Source organism: Odocoileus virginianus, chromosome 20 (assembly GCF_023699985.2).
Source record: "Odocoileus virginianus isolate 20LAN1187 ecotype Illinois chromosome 20, Ovbor_1.2, whole genome shotgun sequence".
NCBI lineage: Eukaryota > Metazoa > Chordata > Mammalia > Artiodactyla > Cervidae > Odocoileus > Odocoileus virginianus.
The window spans coordinates 33498358-33518560 of record NC_069693.1 but is presented as its reverse complement, the minus strand read 5'-3'; positions in this window follow the sequence as shown (position 1 = coordinate 33518560).

Sequence of the window (20203 nt, the reverse complement as noted above, 5' to 3'; positions counted from 1 at the left end):
TCTTGAAGAGATCTCTAGTCTTTCCCATTCTATTGTTTTCCTCTATTACTTTGCACTGATCACTGAGGAAGGCTTTCTTATCTCTCCTTGCTATTCTTTGGAACTCTGCATTCAAATGGGTATATCTTTCCTTTTCTCCTTTAACTTTAGCTTCTCTTCTTTTCACAGCTGTTTGTAAGGCTTCCTCAGACAGCCATTTTGCCTTTTTGCATTTCTTTTTCTTGGGGGGTGGTCTTGATCACTGCCTCTTGTACAGTGTCACAAACCTCTGTCCATAGATCTTTAGGCACTCTGTCTATAAAATCTAATCCCTTGAATCTATTTGTCACTTCTATTGTATAATTGTTAGGAATTTGATTTAGGTCATACCTGCATGGTCTAGTGGTTTTCCTTTCTTTCTTCAATTTAATTCTGCATTTTGCAGTTCTAATGTTAAGTCTTCATCATTGTAGCTAGGGGAATGTGGAAAAATCACTTAGCCTTTCAGTATCTTATTTTCTTCATCTGAAAAAATGCGATAATAATAGTGGCAGTCCATGGGATAGTTTATGGGAATTAAATGTGAAGCTATGAGCACAGTGTCTGCCATATGCAAGTTGATCTTACTTGTTATTGTTAATATCCTTAGCATTATTCTTTTTTATGACTTCAAATTACCCCTGGGTATGGGACAGTGTCATTCATTCACCAAACATTTGTTGTTATATGATGACGTTACACAATATCTCCTTAGCCATTAAAATTAGAGAGCTGATAAATCAGTTTCTGTCCTTAAGGAGTTTAAAGTTAGGGATTAAGGCAGCGTGGTTGTATTATCATGCACAAGACCATCTGACTATCAGGCTAGTAGCAAAAAGGGGTTTTAAGGAAAGCTTCCTGCAGGAGGCCTACCTGAACCAGCTCATGCCCTGCAAATAGCAGTCAGTTAGAAGTGGGTTAGGAAGGGTGTGATATGGCGGTGGAAGAAACAGCATGGAGAAAAACCCATGCTATCTACAGGAGTATTAAATTGCCATCGGTTGATGTATGTCAGCTTCAATTAATTGTGAATGAGCCCCCTTTTATATGCCAGGTACAATATTCCAACGTGACATGCATCTTTCAATCTACATAATCCATAAAATTATTTGTTATTATTATTATCATAATTTTACAAATGTGGAAACTGAGGCACAGAAAGAGCAAATTTTTTGCCTGTGGGCTTACACGTACCGAGCAGCAGAGCCAGGGTTTGAGCTTACCAGTCTCTTTTCACAGCCTCTCTCTGTAACCTATTTAAACAACACAAAACCCTGGGATGAGGAACTGGTCCATAGTTTTTAACTGTGGCTACAGAAATCAAACCCAGTTCTTTCTAGCATCAGCAACTTGGAAGTTTGATGCAGTAGGCAGACCATCTGTTGTGGGACTATCAGACCAGGCTTTATCTCCATCCAGCAGGATGAAGAGCCATAGCAAGCTGCTGAAGCTCTTGACTGTACCAGCCGGACCTTTTCAAAGACTGCCCAAAACGTCAGAGGGCTTCCGGTCTTCATAAGCATACCATCGCACATTGCGATGTCCCTCATATGCTCAGCTGCCATGAGTGATCTGCACAAATGATCAAAACAACACACACTTAAGTAAACATCACAATTAGCCAGGGATGCATTCTTGCTTACTTTCTGCTGTCTAAATAAAATGACCTTTCAAGTTTCTTGTAAATTGTAGTTTATGGAGAAAAAGAAAGACTTGAATTATCTCTATATCCCAACTCTTCCTTGTAAAAATGCATTATATATCTTAAAGGAATTTAATTTTAAATTTAATTTTAATTTCATTCTCTCAGCTAAAAAAAAAAAATTCAGAGAGTCCTTATTATGAGTTAGAGAAAAAGATGTCATTGACATCAAATCAGCTTGTAGGAAATGCAGTCATAGGTTCCATAGAATCTGATTATGACACAGCCTTCAGGTGAATCACGCGCACTTTAAAGTCTGAGAAGCTCTGGAAAAACTATTCCAATTAACTCAGGTGTTTTACTGTATTATTTTTTGCAATCAGAAACAAATTAAAAATTCATCTCAGAAATATATAACTCCTTAGAAGTATCAGATCAATGGGAAAACAGTTGAAAGTGCTAAAAGCCCTCAAAGTTTTTGACCATGAAGTATGGAGACTGTAAGTAGCAGAGCCAATTGTGTTTTCTGTAATTATTAGTCCTATTGAGAAAAGAATTTGTTTTTAATTTTCCTTTTCAAGTTGGCCAGCCTTATTTATTTTCTGATGTACATACCATCAGCAATCAGTTGCAAGAACAAAAAGACTGTTTTTCTCCTTAAGAGTGCTTTCTTTCATCGCCAAATTAGCATGGTAACCCTAGATCTTGGTGGTCATGTCATTATGACTTCTAAATGGCGAGCTGTCACAATCAAATTCCTGCCTTCCTAAAAGCTTTGCTGTTAGGCATCAGTGTCTTGTTTGGCAATACATGGATGGTGTGCCTGCTACTGTTTAGTTCTTTAATTATAAGCATTTTCCCTTTGGGGGAATAACTAATTGGACCAATGCTTAAATTAATCTGAGTGTGCCATTTTTGATAAAAATTTTCTGGCTGTAATAAACAGGACAGTGTGGTATTGGTACAAGGATTAAAAAGAATAGTAAAACAGAAAAGATTAGAGAGTCTTGAAGCAGGCTTATTTATATATGTTGCAGTTGATTTTTAAAAAAGTTCTACTGCATGTGATGAATGGAGCCAAATCAGTTCCAAACATAGATCTACTAGACCATTTAGATCTTGGATACCAATCAATTAAGACCAATTAGTTATCCATCAAACACATGGGAAAGTAGTCACTGGATTCAAGGAAAATATTTTAGAGAATCTGGAAGACATAGTGCTTTATAATGTTTACCTTAAAGAAGTGCTAATGTGGGCCAAAATTCTTCAATGCATAGCAAAATGTTGGAGTTTAGTCCCAGATTTGTCATTCTTCCTGTTCTCATCTAGCATTTTTCACTTATTATTCCCCCATTGCTAAATCAAGCCATGCAGGTCCATCTCTTTGCCCTGTCTCCGCCCATCTTTTAAGTTTCACTATCCAATTATCCACTCTGGGTTTCCCCATTTTACTTGAAAATAATTTCAAAAGTGCATCTTTTCCCCTCATGTTTTAAAGCGGCTGCACACCACTCTCTCCAGTCTGGAAGGTTTGCCCAACCTTCTGACTAATCTTTCCCATAGGTGACCTTAATGTAAGGTCTCTTGGGGTAGAGAGATACTCTGCATAGAAAATTCAGTTGGAGCTTGAAACTGTGAGAGCAAATGTTTGTGGTGGAAATCTGTCATATTCCTGCTGGAAATCTCCCTGGGGAATGAAGCTTTGCCTACTGTTGAACTAAGCTTGTGGTAGATTGTGGTAGTTTCTTTCTGTAGGAGAACTGTTCCATCCTTAGGCTCTGTTTTGTAATTTGCTTTGGCCAATTAAATGTGAGGAGAAGTAACACATGCCAGTGCCAAGTGGAAACTTAAAGAATCATTTACAAGCAAGGAATGCCTTTCCCTCTATCTTCTGTATCATCTTGAGATGTCCTAAATTGTCATTGCTCCTTCAGCCTACATCCTGACATGGAAAAGACGTGTGTGGAAATAGCCACAGTCTACCCGTGACTGCTAACCAATGTGAATGAGAAAGAAATCTTTATTGCTGCAAGTGGAGGGTAGCAAAACTTGATAGCTCAAATGTCTCTTTGGCATGTGGATTGTTTCAAGCTGAAAACCCTCAAGTTCTAGGAGACTCAGAAAGAAACTTTGCCCTTCCTCCTAACTTCCTAAAAGAATTTAGATAGAGCATTTCTGGAATATTGTTATCACCAGAGATATCTGAAAGAGCATGGGTTAGGGGTGGTGGGGGAGACTCTTAAGAAGGGCCTAGTGATCAGGATCCACTCTGTGTCCCATTGTCTCTGCAGGGCCCAGTAAACATGTATTTATGAAACATTTGTTTTTTTTCCATCTCCATGTGGTGGCTCAGTGGTGAAGAATTTGCCTACTGGTGCAGGAGATGTGGATTTGACACCTGGGTTGGGAAGACCCCCCTGGAGAAAGAAATGGCAACCCACTCTAGTATTCTTGCCTGGGAAATCCCATGGACAAAGGAGCCTGGCAGACTACAGTCTGCGGGATCACAAGAGTCAGACACAACTCAGAGACTAAATAACTCCATATGATGATACAATGTCCCAAACCTCTAACCCCAGCATCTTTTTTAATTGTCTTTAGCTTAAGATGGTATTTAAGGTGGGGTCTTTGGCTATTTGGGTGAGTTACTCTGTTTTCCATTGTCTCTCCCATGTATGTATTTATTAAGCTTTTGTTTGATTTCTCCTATAAATCTGTCTCATGTCAATTTAATACTTAGACCAGTCAGAAGGACCTAGAAGAGGAGAGGAAGATGTTTTACCTCTCTGACTCAAGTCATGGTTTTAAAATCTCTGTTTTTGCAGGATAATCAAGCCAAATCTGACTAACACAGTGGGTTTTGAGTGAAATTCACTGCACTACCTGGTCTTCTAGGAGTGAGCATATAACCCAATCCAGGTCATACATGTCTCTTATCTTTCTGGACACAAGTGGTTGGTTAGGTAATAGAAACTGGGAGCTAAGTTAGGTTGGCGGTATTTAATATTGGAATTCCTATTGGTGCTGTTCAAATTAGGCACCTGTTTTTACTCAGGGTTTATGGAAGCAACATTTTGTACACGTAGAGTTTCCAGACCCTGCAATGAAGGAGGAGCCTGTCTGAATGTGCAGTTAACACAGTAGAATATAGAATCAAGAGATGGTAAATCAAAAAGACAATTCTGGGTAAGACTGTGATTGAAAAGTCTGACCTAAAATCTGTCCCAGAACTTTTCACAGCAGTTAAGAATACTGACTAATAGTACAATGTGTGTGTGTGTGTGTGTGTGTGCGTGTGTGTATGTAATAAAATTTGGTTACATGAGGTGCGAACTGTCAAATCATAGCTACCAGGCATGCGTATAACCTCTTTTTCTTTAAACTCTTTCTGACCCCATGGACTGTACAGCCCATGGAATTCTCCAGGCCACAATACTGGAGTGGGTAGCCATTCCCTTCTCCAGGGGATCTTCCCAACCCAGGGGTCATACCCAGGCCTCCTATGTTGAGGGTGGATTCTTTACCATCTAAGCCACCAGGGAAGCCTAAGAATACTTGAGTGGGTAGCCTATCCCTTCTTAAGGGGATCTTCCCGACCCAGAAATCGAACCAGGGTCTCCTGCATTGCAGGTGGACTCTTTACCAGCTTAGCTATCAGGAAAGCCCCTTCTTAGGTTCAGCTTTAAGTAATTAAACCATAACTTGGGAGACCTAAAAATAAATAAACAGGGTAGAATTTGTGTAAATTATTTCAAATTCTGGTGATCATAATCAATCTGATTACTGAAGTTTATTTTTTCTGTTTAAAAATAGTTTTCTACGGATGACATATAATAAAAGTCAGTCAGTCAGTCAGTTCAGTCGCTCAGTCATGTCCGACTCTTTGCAACCCCATGAATCGCAGCATGCCAGGCCTCCCTGTCCGTCACCAACTCCCAGAGTTTACTCAAACCCATGTCCATTGAGTCGGTGATGCCATCCAACCATCTCATTCTCTGTCGTCCCCTTCTCCTCCTGCCCTCAATCCCTCCCAGCATCAGGGTCTTTTCCAATGAGTCAGCTCTTTGCATCAGGTGGCCAAAGTATTAGAGTTTCAGCTTCAGCATCAGTCCTTCCAATGAACATCCAGGACTGATCTCCTTTAGGATGGGCTGGTTGGATCTCCTTGCAGTCCAAGGGACTCTCAAGAGTCTTCTCCAACACCACAGTTCAAAAGCATCAATTTTTCGGTGCTCAGCTTTCTTCACAGTCCAGCTCTCACGTCCATACATGACCACTGGAAAAACCATAGCCTTGACTAGACAGACCTTTGTTAGCAAAGTAATGTCTCTGCTTTTTAATATGCTATCTAGGTTGGTCATAACTTTCCTTCCAAGGAGTAAATGTCTTTTAATTTCATGGCTGCAGTCACCATCTGCAGTGATTTTGGAGCCCCCCAAAATAAAGTCTGACACTGTTTCCACTGTCTCCCCATCTATTTACCATGAAGTGATTGGACCAGATGCCATGATCTTAGTTTTCTGAATGTTGATCAAGCTTTAAGCCAACTTTTTCACTCTCCTCTTTCACTTTCATCAAGAGCCTTTTTAGTTCCTCTTCACTTTCTGCCATAAGGGTGGTGTCATCTGCATATCTGAGGTTATTGATACTTCTCCCGGCAGTCTTGATTCCAGCTTGTGCTTCTTCCAGCCCAGCGTTTCTCATGATGTACTCTGCATGTAAGTTAAATAAGCATAATAAAAGAAGGACAGGGAAATGAAAATACATATATTTTATTCATTGGATTCATTTATGCTTAAACTTTTCCAGTTGCATGAAGGTAAATAATTTAGAGGTGGAATATTGCATAGAAAGATTTTGTGTTCAAAGTTGACCAATGTACCTTTATGCCAAGACACTGTGGATGAGCTGTGATCAATGGTGAGGATTTTTTTTTTTTTTTGCTAGTAAATGTTTGGCGTTAATAGTCATATTAAATGTATAGTGAGATCTTAAATATTTTCAAAACCTCATTTTTTAACATTTCAAAACAAATACCATAAACCATATTGGCGCGTCTTGTTGTTCAGTTGTAAGTCATGGCTTACTCTTTGCAACCCCATGGACAGAGGCCAGGCTCCTCTGTCCTCCACTATCTCCCAGAATTTGCTCAAATTCATGTCCATTGAGTTAGTGATGCTATCTAGCCATTTCATCCTGTTTCCCCCTTCTCCTCCTGCCCTCAATCTTTCCTAGCATCAGGGTCTTTTCCAGTGAGTTGGCTCTTCACATCACATGGCCAAAGTATTAAAGCTTCAGCCTCAGTCCTTCCAGTGAATCTTCAGGGTTGGTTTTCTTTAAGATTGAGTGGTTTGATCTTGCTGTTCATAGAGCTCTCAGGAGTCTTCTCCAGCACCACAATTCAAATCAGTTCTTTGGCACTCAGCCTTCTTTATGGTCCAGCTCTCACATCTGTACATGACTACTGGAAAAACCGTATCTTTGACTATATGGACCTTTGTCAACAAAGTGATGTCTTTGCTTTTTAATATGCTGTCATGACTGTAAACTAATTCTGTGGGTGATTAGACAAAAGTATTTTCTTTCAGTAATAGTTAGATTTAAAGTACAATATATGAGGAGGGATGAAAAAATACTAAAAACTTAAGCAACTTTCTAAGTTGCCTTAATTTCCTCTTCCGATTCAATTAATTCTGGCCTAAATACTGCCATTTTATTCTCCAGGCATGCACATTCCCACAACTACAAACAGTTTGGTCTCAATTAATGTAAAATCACAACCCACTTTGGCTGGAATATCAAGATATTGGAGGGGAAAGGTTTCTAAACTTTAATAATCTAGATAATTGCTTCAACTCTCCACTTTGCTGGGGAATCTAGTCGTAATTAACCAATTAAATCACATCAGCAGTTCACTTTTCCCCTAAGCATAGAATTTGGAAAGATAAAAGAGAAAGAGGGAGAGAGAGTAGAGTATCTATCTAAACATAAATGTCATTCCATTATAGAGCCTTATTAAATATATTTAAATGTTTTAATTTCTAGCACTCTGTTGTTCATAATGAACTCTGCAGGGATTGAAAATGAATTTTTATTCTGAGATTTTTGTCCCTTTTGAATTGCAAAGATCATCCCTCTTGAATTTCCACTAGATATAATGAAACATATTTTAATATTGCATCAAGCTAACCCCCTGAAGAGACAACTGTCAAAAATCCATGGTATCTTTAAATCACTTTAATAATTACATTTTGCTCCGTGCACAGTAATAGGTAAGAAACCATTTGTTTAACTTTATTGTTGCCCTAGTATTTTCCATCCTGTTGTGTTACACTCTCTAAGCAAGACTGAGTGGTTCAGTAAGATTGGAGTTCAGGGTGTATGGAGATATATAGTAAGAGATGGATAGGAAGAGAAAGGTTCAGACCAGAATATAAAGGTGCTTAAACACAACTGAACAAAAACAGCAACAAAAAGAGCATGTATAAAGCTTTTAACATTCAGGGACTAATATGGTACCTAATAACAAGATAACTAGAATTAATTTAACTGGTACTAGTGTCATATAACATGTAATATTACATGTTTTGCATTTATACACATCATTGCAATTAATCTTCCCAACAGATCTTCCAGGCAGGTGCTGTTATTATAAACATCATCTCATATATTTAGAGACTGAAGCTTAAAGTGTTTAAGATCACACTCAGGCAAATAAGTCAAATTCATATTGTCAGACATCAGTATATACTTTAAATACTTTGTAAATGATCAAATTTGAATTGATAGTAAGACATTCTTTAGCATATGCTTACTGGAGAAATGGAGTCAGAAGAACTCGTTTGCAGTCTAAAATTAGTGGTGGCAGTTCCCAAACAGCATATAGAGGAAAAACAACTATGTGAGGTGGTGGATGTGTTAATTTGACTGCGGTAATCATTTCATAATACATATATGTAGCAAGTCATCACCTGTGTTCACCCTGAATGTGTAAAATTTTTATTTGTCAGTTACACTCAATGTGTGCGTGCATGCGTGCTAAGTGGTGTCTGACTCTTTGTGACCCTATGGACCACAGCCTGCCAGGCTCCTCTGTCCATAGGATTCTCCAGGTAAGAATACTGGAGTGGGTTGCCATCTCCTTCCACAGGGATATACCTCAGTAAAACTGGACAAAAATAAAAATGTAGCAGTCACAGAAGTAGAAATAGGGGGAAAGAATAATTAGTCGAATGTCTGGGATTCTGGTTTAGCTTCATCTGAGACCAGTTCTGGGATGGGTTTGTGTCTAGGGAGCTGTGAAGGCTTGTGAAACGAGGAAGTCCTTCCACGACTGGGCTTAATGGACCTCTGTCTCCCATCACTGTGACACCAGGAATGGGGGCGACCCAGCCAGCTGTCACGCATTCTGAGGTAGACCTCACCTCTGTTTCTCAAAACTGCACATTGTCACCATATGTAAGGACATTTTCCACTTCACCCCTTTTAGATCCAATCTGTCAATCTGCCAATCAATATGATATCCTCTATCCCCAGTATCATCTCAGAAACTCACAGGTAATTGTTCGCCAGAAATCTTGTCAAATGTTTTTCTTGTATCTATTGAGATGATCATGAGACCTTTTTTGTCCATTATTCTATCAATGTTGTATAACATGGGGCTCCCCCAGTGGCTCAGCAGCAAAGAATTCACCTGCAATGCAGGATATATGGGTTCAGTCCCTGGGTGGGGAAGACCCTGGAGGAGGAAATAGCAACCCACTCCAGTATTCTTGCCTGGGAAATCCCGTGGACAGAGGGGCCTGGTGGGCTACAGTCCAAAGGGTCACAAAGAGTCAGACACAACTGAGCAACTGAGATATGGTATAACACATTAACTGAAATTTGAATATCAAATCAACCTCATATTTCTGGGAGTAATTCTCCATCATAGTATATCATCATTTTTGTATGTTACTGAATTCAGTTTGGGATTATTAAGGATTTTTGTGTTTATGTTCATAAGGAATATAGATTTTCCTTTGACTTATTTGTTTGACTTTAATGAAAGCTAGTAATAACGCTAGTTCCATAGAATAAATTAGAAGTGCTTTCTTCTTTTCTATTTGCTGAAAGAATTTTTGAAGAATTATTTTCTTCTTTAAATATTTGATAGAATTTGCCAATGAAACTTTCTATGCTTTTCTTCGTGGGAAGATTTTTAAATGATTAAATCAGTTGTTTTACATGTTATTGTCATATTTAAATTGTCTATTTCTTCTTGGGTCAGTTGTGGTCATTTGAGTCTTTCTAAGAATCTGCTTATTTTGTCTGAGCTAAGTTGTTCATAATATTTCCTTATAACCTTTTAATTTTTGTAGACTCATTAATGGTGTTTCTTTATTCATTCCAAATTTGGTAATTTGAATCTTCTCCCTTAATTTCTTGGTCAATTCGTATAAGTCAAGTGACCTTTTAAAATATAGTTTTTGTTTTCATCCATTTTCTCTATTGTTTTTATGCATTTTATATTATTGATTTCCACTGTGACCTCTTATTTTCTTTCTTATACTTGCTTTAGGTTTAATTTGAGTTTGTTTTTATAGTTTCTTAAAAGATTTGATAACTTGATTCTCTTTTTACATATGTATTTAGATCTATAAATATGACTCATGATGAGTCATTTTCTTTTAATGTTCTTCAAGATTTTCTCATATCATATATGTCTGGATAGAGACCTTTTAAAATTTATCTTACTTTGAACTTCTTGGATCTGTAGATTAATGTTACTGAATTTTCAACTCCAGAATTTCTATTTTTAATGGCTTTTAAACTGATTTTAACTCTTTCTTTGAGATTCTTTATTTACTGAGTTACTGTCATACTTTAAATTATTTAAACATGGCTTATCATGTAGCTTGAATATATTTAATAACTTCTTTGAAGTCTTTGCTGAATCCAGCATCTGAAAACACTTAGTGACAACTTCTCTTGACTGCTTCCTTTGTTTCTATGTATAAATCAGACTTATTTATTTCCATGTTTCATAATCTTTTGCTGTATACGGAACATTTTAGATGACAACTCTGGGTTCTTTTTTCCCTTTGAGAATTGTTGCTGTTTCTTTAGTAATGTGCCTGAACGAAATCTGTGAAGTCTTTCCTGTAATGTGTGGCCACCGATGCCTCTGCTCAGGTTTTGATTTTTCTTGCTTTTATTTTTGTTTGATTCCTAAGGGTTGCCTCTATGTCTGCAGAGCTCAGTGAGCCATCAGAAGGTGGCCAGGGGTTGTGTTCAAACATTTGAATGAGCAAGCTTTTATTCTATGGTAGTGGGTTTGTGAGTGGGCTCAGGACTGCGTTCAGACATTAGGCCATATTTAAGTCTGGCCTCACTTACAGTTTCTACTGGGCTTTCTACTGCACCTCCTTTGTCTGGTCCCATCAGCCAGGGATGTGAGCAGGTTAGACCCCCTGCAGTCTCTGGGATACATGCACACATCAACCTGGGGCATGGGGCAAGCTTCTCAAGCCCCTGACGGCTGCCTTCTGTTTTAACTCCCTCCCGCCTCCCCTCCTTTCTTTCCTTCTCCTTAGTCCCTTCTCCCTCCCTTCTTTCCTTTTTCTTTCCTTGATAAAATAGAGCTTCCAAATCAAAGTAAGTCCTCTTCTCTTCCAAGATAAATGCTGAGCAAGCATTTGTGAATTTCGTGATACAGGTGGATATTCTGCAACGAGCACCTGGCTTCCATGGGCAAGATCAGAGTGTTGTCTTGTTTGGATCACTTGCTAGTTTGTGATTTTGGCTAAGTCATTCAACATTTGAGAAAGTGTGAGTACATTTTATGGTGGGAAGGAGATAAATGGAAAATAAAGGTGAGCACGGCTGCCTTATATGTATTTATCTAGGATTCTTACAGTGGTTCCCTTGTACTGTCAGGTTCACGTTAGAGCTAGAAATTCAATCCCAGTCTTTCACATCAGTCCAATTGTCCTCTCATTCTTTCAGTCTTCAGTATAATTGTGGACCCTTTGCACAGTGAAAATTTAAGAGTCAGTATAATTTAGGGAGTTTCAATATACCTGATGTTTGCATGGGTTTCCTCAGGGAGGAAGGAAAGGGTAAAAGTGTGAGTCATTGGTCTCTTTCTCTCAAAATCAACCAGACCCATGTCTTCAACTGATATGTTTTATGTATTCAGTTTACCTTTAAAATCATGTTTTAAAGGTGACTTAAACTAATGGTGACTCAACTAATGGTGACTCAAATGGTGACTCAACTAATCTGGACACCACTCTGTTTGAACCAAGCTGGCTTTGCAGGGCCTCTGGGAGCCCAGGGGCACTACACGCTTCCTTGGAAAGATGGATGGTCAGCTGCTTTCTGTCCATGATCTGGCATAAAACACATGAGTGAAGTCCTAAACCAGGGAAGGGTGGACACCACTGTTTCCAAAGGATGACCTGGAAGGGAGCAGATTGCTGACCGACTGACTTGGTACCACCTTTCTCACTGGCCTTAACTCCAACTCATTCCTCTGCTCAGTGTAGTCAGAAAATCTCCAGTGATTGTATTTCAGTGTAAGCAGATCCTGCCTGGGAAGCCCAAGTGATACCCAGAAATAAATTCCTACCATGGACAACTCCCCAAACAAACTGGGCATTTCATCATTTTAGTGATGTACAACACACATCATTTTATTGTATTATATTTACAATAGCTTTTATTGCTCTGCTTTTGGTTTAAAAAGAGGTCTGCTTATTCGAAGGGGAGAAAATTTCTTCCTTGTAATTCATTTAGCAAGCATTTTTGCTCCACTGGCTGAGCACTTACCCACCAGGGGAGGAGAACTAAGAATACAATGAAAATGTAATGTAGAGTTGGGAATATGTATCTGCAGAAAGCTTCAGCAGCAGAGACCTAGGAGCTGCAAGCTGTCCTTCAGCATGTTCTTATTCCTCATATGAAGTGAAGTGAAAGTCGCTCAGTCCTGTCTGACTCTTTGTGACCCCATGGACTATAGCCCACCAGGCTCCTCTGTCCAAGGGATTTTCCCAGCAAGAATACTGGAGAGGGTTGCTGTTTCCTTCTCCAGGGGATCTTCACAACCCAGGGATCGAACCCAGGTCTCCCACACTGCAGGCAGCTTCTTTACCATCTGAGCCACCAGGGAAGCCCAGCCATTCTTCATATACTGTTTAAGTTTCACACATTTTTTGTCTGTTCTTTCTTTGCACCAGGCAAGGAGGATTGTGATATATTTATCCAACCCATGTCAGTTCAAATGAAGAATTCAGAGTCATCTGGGAAACACATACAAACTAGTAATTTACTTGAAAGCTCTTACTCTCCTCCCACTAAAATGCCTTTTCCAAATATCCTTTCAATTTATTCCTCAATTTCCACAGCTCCCACTCTTGTTTGATACTAAGGCCACTGGTACTGAGAGAGCCCTAAAATCAAGCAATTCACAGTCACCCAACCTTTTCTCCATCACTTAGCTAGTTAAATGGCTATCCATTTCCACCTCTCACATCCTAGGATGTAATTAAATAAACATTTTAAGCTGCCGGTTTTAAATTTCAGAGGACAAAAGCCAGAAGCCGGTTTAGCTTTATAGAAGGAAAAAAAAAAAATCAAATGCACAAGAGTAATGCTTACAAATGTTCAGAAACTAGGCTTGTCAGCTAGATGAAGTTGCTAAATGAGCCATTTTGGACTGAATGGCCTATATCTGTGTATAATAACTTGGATTTTTCTCCTGTTAAAATGTCACTTGGATAAAGGAATAAATTCTAACAGCTGTGACAGGATTATCATTGCTGAGAAACTCTGCTACGGTGAATTCAAAGTCAGAGACGTCTACTTCACTGTCTTTCATTCAGAATAATCCAAATATTCCCTTCCACACCCAGGAAGACTAACAGTGACACAGAGATAAAGCCCATGATTCTGACATTTTATCCCCTAAGTTTGCTGTTAGATGGGACACTTGCCACCAACAGTCTCTACTATTTTTCTGAGGAAGTTAGCAGAGGGATTCTTTCTAATCAAGGGATCGAACCCAGGTCCCGCACATTACAGGAGGATTCTTTACCAGCTGAGCCACAAGGGAAGGGAAAGGCTACCCACTCCAGTATTCTGGCCTGGAGATTCCATGGACTATATAGTCCATGGGGTTGCAAAGAGTTGGACATGACTGAATGACTTTCGCTTTCACTTTAGCAGAGGGACTCAGGTTGAGATCACTATTCTCTCAATGCAGCTATTTCACAAACTGGATAGAATTCATGACAAACTTCAGCAAGAATATTCCAAAGATTGTGATTTTATTTTGGTGTCACGAATTTCTTAGCCTTTTAAAATTTGAAGTATAGTTAATTGGCAACGTTGTGTTAGTTTCAGGTGTATAGCAAAGTGATTCACATTCTTGTTCATATTCTTTTCCATTATAGATTAGTACGAGATACAAATATAATTCCATGTGCTATACAGTAGGCCCTTGTTTATTTTATATGTAGTTGTGTGTAACTATTGTGATATATTAAAATGTAACATTGTTGCTGTTGTTCAGTCACCCAGAAATGTCTGACTCTGTGACCCCATGGACTGCAGCACACTTGGCCTCCCTGTCCTTCACCATCTTCCAGAGTTTGTCCAAGTTCATGTTCATTGCATTGGTGATGCTGTCCAGCCATCTCGTCCTCTGACACCCTCTGCTCCTTCTGTCCCCAATCTTTCCCAGCATCAGAGGCTTTTCCAATGAGTCGTCTGGATCAGATAACTGATCAGTTGGCATCAGATAACCAAAATAGTGGAGCTCCAGCTTCAGCATTAGTCCTTCCAGTGAATATTCAGGGTTGATCTCCCTTAAGATTGATTTGATCTCCTTGGTGTCCAAGAGACTTTCAGGAGTCTTCTCTAGCACCACAGTTCGAAGGCATCAATTCTTTAGCATTCTGCCTTCTTTACAGTCCAGCTCTCACAACTGTACATGGCCACTGGGAAGACCAGAGCCTTGACTATGTGGACCCTTGTCCACAGGGTACTGGTTCTGCTTTTCAACACATTGTCTAGGTTTGTCATCGCTTTCCTGCCAAGAAGCAATTGTCTTCTGATTTCACGGGTGCAGTCACTGTCCACAGTGATTTTGGAGCCAAGAAGAGGAATTCTGTCACTGCTTCCACCTATAAGTAACACTGACAAATAGGAAAATAGTTGGAATGTTGGGTAGTCAACAGAAATCAGCATGTGGGGTATGAATGAGAAAAATGACTCAAGGCATCCTAAGAAATTAATAGGAGACAACATTTAGCTGGGAACCTAGTTATTGCTGATAAATGTCCTTTAACATGTATCTAACCCAATTTTATGAACTTCATTCATTGATTCATCTATCCATTCATTTGTTCATTTAATACATATATGCTAGGCACTGGAATTAACACTGGCCATAAAAAGATAAATAAGCCATGGACCATACTTTCAAGTAGATCATGTTTTAGTGTACAATATTTGTGCAACTAACATATTATGGGAAGTGCCATAGTGGAGATGGATTTAAGAAACAGTAGCGGTCAAAAAAGGGAAGAGATGAACTGTATGTGGGAAGGTCTGAGGATAAATCACAGGGGAACAAATTTGAGCAACATTTTGAAAAATGAGCAAGAATTTGCCAGGTGGATAAAGCAGAGATATATGGCTTTCCAGGGAGATTGAATAGCATAAGAAAAGTCTTGGAGGGTTGTGAATCCCATAGCAACAGCAGGGGTTAAATCTGATTGGTCCAAATCAGTTCATGTGACCTTCCGTGAGCCGCTCACCAGCCTACATACCAACGTGTAAGGTAAAATTGCTATGATGGCCCTTAGGGTTTCTTCATAGAGATGCAGCCCATGAAGATGAAATGAGCTGGTCTATAGAAGGCAATTGGTACAGTGGCTGGCAAAACCGACAAGTTTGTTCTTATTGTTATGCTTAGTTATTACTAATGTTTTAATAAAGAAGCCAAACATGTGGCCATCGAGCAGGACTGTAGACCCTCATTGGGTTTCCTCTTATGCAAGTTGAGATGAACATAGTGAAAGGAAAGCCATGGCTATACACTGTGCAGCACATCCTCGGGAAGCCTTTCCAGGACTTGCTTTTCCTAATCCTGATTGGGTTGACTCCTTTGTGCTTTATACATAGCTCCATCTGATCCTATCATATTGTAATAGAAAAATCTGTCCCATTAAACTGTGAGTTCCTCAAAGGAACATGTGTATCTTATTCATCATTTTATCTCAAATACTTGAGATAATGTAGGTACTAAATATGTCTGTTCAAATAACTTATGAATAGGCAGATCACAAAGAACACTTGATGATAGAGATTATATCTGAGCTGGGCCCCAGCGGACAGGGAGGATTTTTGAAATGCAGAAATGGGAAAAATCACAGCAAGGAGAAAGAGCTGCTCAGAATAAGTGTGGAGATGGAGATGTGTCCATCTTTCTTGAAAATGTCAGTTAATATGATGCAGTCGAAGTAAACAGTAAATGAAGCAGGTGTAGGGGTGAGAAGGCAGACTTTAGGGCAGGCTGAAAAGGACCTTGAATGCTGTGCTAATGAGGTTAAATTTTGTAACCTGTGAAATAGGAAGACCAGGAGGTTTTCTTCTGGGGACTGATAAGGCCAGAATGCGTCTCTCTGTCTCTCCTAGGCGTGTGCACATACTCATACACATATTCACTCACAATGCAGGGCATTGATTTAGGCCTGGCTTAGAAAATAAAAAGTTGTTTACATGGGTTAAAAAGCAACCTGACTTCCTTGGTGGCGTGGGAGACTCAGGTTCAATCCCTGGGTCAGGAAGATCCCTTGGAGAAGGAAATGGCAACCCACTCCAGTATTCTTGCCTGGACAATTCTATGGGCAGAGGACCCTGGTGGGCTATAGTCCACGGGGTCACAAAAAGTCAGACATGATTGAGCTACTAACACACAGAAAATAAAAAATTGGTTACATAGGTTAAAAAGCAACATGGACCTCTTCTAAATAATATTCACATTGAAATCTAATTCTGTTTCTTTTTTTTTTCATTTCTTTTTATTAGTTGGAGGCTAATTACTTTACAGTATTGTAGTGGGTTTTGTCATACATTGACATGAATCAGCCATGTAGTTACATGTATTCCCCATCCTGATCCCCCCTCCCACCTCCCTCTTAAAACAGTATCTTTCCTTTGATTTGGTCGAACAAGAGCTCTAAAAATACCACTAGAGTTAAGAAACAGAAAGAAACACATTGTCCTGATGAAAATAAAGGGAAGGGCTCCCTGACAGCTCAGTTGGTAAAGAATCCTCCTGCAATGCAGGAGACCCCTGTTCGATTCCTGGGTTGGGAAGCTCCCCTGGAGACGGGAAAGGCTGCCCACTCTAGTATTCTTGGGCTTCCCTGTGGCTCAGATGGTAAAGAGTCCACCTGCAATGCAGGAGACCTGGGCTGGATCCCTGGGTTGGGAAGATCCCCTGGAGAAGGGAAAGGCTACCCACTCCAGTATTCTGGCCTGGAGAATTCCATGGACTGTATAGTCCATGGGGTTGCAAAGAGTTGAACACATCTGGGCGACTTTCACTTTCCCTTTTGAATTCTAAAATTACAGGATTTTGAGTTCTAGGTTCCAGTCTTCCTCAAGGACAATTTTACTCATCCCTCTGCATTTTCTTTATATAGCCAAGTGAATGTTCTTTTTGCTTCAGCAACTTTGAGCTAATCATCCTGTCTCTAGCAATGGAAAGTACCTGGTAGTAATATTTAAATTACCATTTTACAGATATGAAAATTGAGGCACACAGAGCTTAAGGAACTTGCCCAAGGTCATAGAGCTTGTGAAAAATTATACCAACATTGAAATTAAGATCTGTCTAACTTCAGAGTATAAACCTTTGCCAGGTATGCAAATACATCTCAGTATTTCCATTGTAAAGGAAAATCGTCGAGATAATGGCTATGCCTTAATCGTGCTTTTATCTTACACAGCCACTAACACATTCCATAATATGTACATATTTAATATATGTGCAATTCTTAAAGTGTAAAGCTATAAAAATTCCAGATGAGCTGTATTTTTGTGGCTAAGAAATAAATAACTATATTCCTATCACTCATGTAAATATTTCTTCATATTGATTCTTAAACCAAAATATTGTTTATGTATGCTATAATTGATGGATGCAGAGAAAAGCATTTTGTAGTCAACTCTTCCTGTGCTTTCCTGCCTTTCTGTCCCTCACCACTTTTCTCTTTGATCAGCAAAGTCTCCTCTACTTGGAGGAAACAATGAGCATTTTATAAACCTACCTTGGGCTGTAAAACATACACATACCTTTAATAGTGACAGAGGTATCTTTGGCACTTCCTCTAGAGTGAAATTTGCTTCAGAAATTTGCATTTAACAGACAAACGTAATATTGTTGAAGAACACAGAATTATAAATTCATGGACATTTGGGTACTGGGGATACTTTATAATCGGCACATCCATACTCTGACTCTGGATTTTATAGCTGTGTAGTTCAAATTACCCAAGATGGAGAAAGCCATCGCTTTCATTATTAACTGTATTTGAGGGGTTTGTAACAACTGCTTCATGAAAGCTCTTTAGAACAGGAAACTCACAGAGTAAGTTGCAGGCCAAATGTGCTTTCTCCTTTAGGGTATGAATTTGTCACCTCTTGATGTAATTTTTCCCAAGTTTGATTGGTCTTGGAAGTATTCATTTTGCACAACATTCTAAAATTCTCCTGCTTTAAAAATGAAAAATTGCAGACGATTACTTTACAGCCCATGTAATTGCATTTGGAGATTTTCTACCCCTTAAAGTCTCCTGGATAACCGTGATAATGCTCTCCCCAAACACACTTTTGAACAGGGTTTTCTTATGCGTAGCACCTGACCTTTCAGCATAATTGCATGTGGTCCAAATTAATTGTTCTGTTCTATTGTGCCTTGAATAATAGGTGTTTGAAATGAGACTAATTATGTAGATACCTGATGGAGAAGAGAATCTTAGAGTGAGCTCTTTTGGGTGCCTGAAATTTGGAATCTAAGGTATAAAATGACACTTAATTAACTAATAAACCAGCTGACAAGACTGACTCCACAGGAGACTTCTAGTCAACACAATTCAGAAAATTAGGAGAGTCTTTCTTAACTGGAATATAATAAGGTAAGGCTTACTCACCAAACTAAATATTGCCATAAATTAACATGCTGGTGGGAGAGGCCTTTAGTATAGACTTTTTTAAAAAAACATGAAAAACTTCTGCTTAACTATTTCGATTGCTTGTTTAATACATTCTCCATTTATCTCTTGATGCCTTTTTGGAATATTTTCGTGGATGTCGTTGTGGTATTGAATAACAAGTACCAAAGTGCATATTCTAAACCTAAATTTGATGCCAATTTGCTGTGTAATTAGCTGATTTAAGGACCTCAGTAACTGTGTAAGTAAATCAAGCTCTTCAGATTGTTTATTTTTCTCCTCATCTGAAATTGCTTGTGAGCGTCTCTCTCTGCTTGTTTGTTAGAAGTATCTGCTATGGAAACAAGAGTAGAAAAGATGGTACATAAAATGCAGTGCCATGAAGTTGCAGGATGTGGGGAGAAGGTGCCACTGCTGCCCACCCCCCACCCCACCTTCCCTGGTGTTATCCTGACCAAGATGGCCAGAAAACTGAGCTTGACTAAATTTTAGACAGTCTTCTTCCTAACCCTGGGCCCTACTTCTCTTTTCTTAGAAGATTTACTTTGGAAAACCTCTAAGTTCTTTCTCTGCTTCTTTGAGCTACATATAAGTCTTTTAAAAAGCCTCTTGCCAGGTTTTACAACCTGGGAATGTCTTTCTCAAGGACCAGTGAGCCATCTCTTCAAAAGTATCAGGGGATATATTAATAATATCCCTATCTCCCAGGTTCTGCAGTAGGGAGGGAGCCTTTCAGTGGAGGCCTTACTCCATGTTGTAAAACTACTCTCTCGCAAAGAGAAGAATATTCTTTTATTTTGGGGAAAGCTGGTTATATCAAATCTTGATGAAACTGAAAGAGGAGTGTGAAAAAGCTGGCTTAAAACTCAACATTCAAAAAACTAAGATCATGGCATCTGGTTCTATCATTTCATGGCAAATAGATGGGGAAACAATGGAAACAGTGATAGGCTTTATTTTCTTGGGATCCAAAAATCACTGCAGATGGTGACTGCAGCCATGAAATTAAGACGCTTGTTCTTTGGAAGAAAGGCTATCATCAACCTAGACAGCGTATTAAAAAGCAGAGATATTACTCTGCCGACAAAGGTCCACCTAGTTAAGGCTATGGTTTTTCAGTAGTCATGTATGGATGTGAGAATTGTACCATAAAGAAAGCTGAGTGCCGAAGAATTGAAGCTTTTGAACTGTGGTGTTGGAGAAGACTCTTGAGAGCCCTTTGGACTGCAAGGAGATAAAATCAGTCAATCTTAAAGGAAATCAGTCCTGAATATTCATTGGAAGAACTGATGCTGAAGCTGAAACTCCAATACTT